Below are 2,835 nucleotides of genomic sequence, written 5' to 3'. Positions count from 1 at the left end.
CACACTGCTTCGGCGGTCCTGGGTAAGATAGTTAGTTCTAGCTTGCCCTATGTGGAAGAGGACACAATACTTAATACTTAGAGTACAAGCATAAAGGAACACGGACCAAGCCGTACCGAGAGAATCGGTACTAGAGCCCTCGTGGTTCTACATTGAGAGAGCCCTCGTGGTTCTCATTAGGGGCTTTATGCAAGTCGTACTCAATACTGTGGTGTGAAGTATAAAGTATAGAGTCCTCCACTGGTCCACGCTGCTCCGGCGGTCCTGGGTAAGATAGTTCATTCTAGCTTGCCCTATGTGGAAGAGGACTCAATACCCTACCTGTTGAGCTTGAAACAAAGTCATCACTTGGGCATGCTCATATTGCCATACAATATTCCATTATCTACTAATGAGCATGCAGCTATATGATTATAACCTGTAAACGATTACCCCGCCGTAGTTCAGCGCTTCAACCAAGTGATGACTTCAGTATGGCTAGTGTGTGAAGTATAAAGTATAGTCCTCCCCTGGTCCACACTGCTTCGGCGGTCCTGGGTAAGATAGTTAGTTCTAGCTTGCCCTATGTGGAAGAGGACACCATACTTAATACTGTGGTGTAATGAACAAAGTATAGTCCTCCACTGGTCCACGCTGCTTCGGCGGTCCTGGGTAAGATAGTTAGTTCTAGCTTGCCCTATGTGGAAGAGGGCATACAAGACAAAGTATAGTTCTCCCCTGGTCCACGCTGCTTCGGCGGTCCTGGGTAAGATAGTTAATTCTAGCTTGCCCTATGTGGAAGAGAGCATACATGAACCAAGAACGAAGGTTATGATCGAGGAATGATTCGACAACTAACCGATGGTATGAAATGTGAAGAATTCAAGCAAGCACACAATCAAGTCATCACTTGGGCATGCTCGATAGCCAACCCTATGACATTAACCTAGTAGAGCATGCGAAAACCAATATATATGTAAACGATGCCCCTCCCTAGTTCAGCGCTTCAACCAAGTGATGACTTCAGAATGGCTAAATCAAATCGGTTCAAAACATACCATCGGTACCCTATTGAAACACACAAGTCGATATCAAACCTCATGATTGTGTAGTCCTCCACTGGTCCACACTGCTCCGGCGGTCCTGGGTAAGATAGTTCATTCTAGCTTGCCCTATGTGGAAGAGGGCACATTACTCAATACTGTGGTGTTATGAACAAAGTATAGTCCTCCACTGGTCCACGCTGCTTCGGCGGTCCTGGGTAAGATAGTTAGTTCTAGCTTGCCCTATGTGGAAGAGGGCATACAAGACAAAGTATAGTTCTCCCCTGGTCCACGCTGCTTCGGCGGTCCTGGGTAAGATAGTTAATTCTAGCTTGCCCTATGTGGAAGAGAGCATACATGAACCAAGAACGAAGGTTATGATCGAGGAATGATTCGACAACTAACCGATGGTATGAAATGTGAAGAATTCAAGCAAGCACACAATCAAGTCATCACTTGGGCATGCTCGATAGCCAACCTCATGACATTAACCTAGTAGAGCATGCGAAAACCAATATATATGTAAACGATGCCTCCCTAGTTCAGCGCTTCAACCAAGTGATGACTTCAGAATGGCTAAATCAAATCGGTTCAAAACATACCATCGGTACCCTATTGAAACACACAAGTCGATATCAAACCTCATGATTGAGTAGTCCTCCACTGGTCCACGCCGCTTCGGCCGTCCTGGGTAAAATGGAACATTCCAGCTTGCCCTATGTGGAAGAGGGCACATTACTCAATACTGTGGTGTGAAGTATAAAGTTCAGTTCTCCCCTGGTCCACGCTGCTTCGGCGGTCCTGGGTAAGATAGTTCATTCTAGCTTGCCCTATGTGGAAGAGGACACTTAATACTTCGTCTCTAAGCGGCGGCTTGACTCCTCCCTACGGGGAACGGGTTTACGCGCACAGCGGCGGCTTACGCACTATGGCAGTCATGGATGCCTTACGTTTCTATGAAAAGTGTGTTCCTCCCCTGGTCCACGCTGCTTCGGCAGTCCTGGGTAAGATAGTTAGTTCTAGCTTGCCCTATGTGGAAGAGGACACGTAGACTTACTGTGGTGTGAAGTATAAAGTTCAGTTCTCCCCTGGTCCACGCCGCTTCGGCCGTCCTGGGTAAAATGGATTCATCCAGCTTGCCCTATGTGGAATGAGGACACTTTATGCTTCGTCTCTAAGCGGCGGCTTGCTCCTCCCTACGGGGAACGGGTATACGCGCACAGCGGCGGCTTACGTTATGGCAGTCATGGATGCCTTACGTTTCCATGAAAAGTGTGTTCCTCCCCTGGTCCACGCTGCTTCGGCAGTCCTGGGTAAGATAGTTAGTTCTAGCTTGCCCTATGTGGAAGAGGACACGTAGACTTACTGTGGTGTGAAGTATAAGGTTCAGTTCTCCCCTGGTCCACGCCGCTTCGGCCGTCCTGGGTAAAATGGATTCATCCAGCTTGCCCTATGTGGAATGAGGACACTTTATGCTTCGTCTCTAAGCGGCGGCTTGCTCCTCCCTACGGGGAACGGGTATACGCGCACAGCGGCGGCTTACGCAAGTTAGTCACCCTCGGCAGTGGATCACTCGGCTCATGGATCGATGAAGACCGCAGCTAACTGCGCGTCATAATGTGAACTGCAGGACACATGAACATTGATAAGTTGAACGCATATTGCACGTCGTGGGAACCTACCATGATGTACAGATGACTGAGCGCTTATATTTGAGAAATGTATCGCATACATTTAACTACGCCGTGACACCCGTCACGAGACGTGCACCATGATGTTAACTAGGGTCGCGACGACCCGCTAGCATTAAAGA

At 48.4% G+C, this 2,835-nt stretch overlaps 1 non-coding gene across 1 annotated transcript; it reads left to right on the top strand.

Annotated features, from left to right (window-relative positions):
• Nucleotides 1–2,575: 2,575 nt before the first annotated feature.
• Nucleotides 2,576–2,730, top strand: LOC131270078 (5.8S ribosomal RNA). The gene has a single exon (XR_009179218.1). It is a non-coding gene; the product is annotated as a 5.8S ribosomal RNA (ribosomal RNA).
• Nucleotides 2,731–2,835: the final 105 nt, after the last annotated feature.

Source organism: Anopheles coustani (assembly GCF_943734705.1).
Source record: "Anopheles coustani chromosome X unlocalized genomic scaffold, idAnoCousDA_361_x.2 X_unloc_130, whole genome shotgun sequence".
Classification (NCBI taxonomy): Eukaryota; Metazoa; Arthropoda; class Insecta; order Diptera; family Culicidae; genus Anopheles; species Anopheles coustani.
The sequence above is the reverse complement of the archived record's forward strand: the minus strand, read 5'-3'. Positions and strand labels throughout refer to the sequence as shown.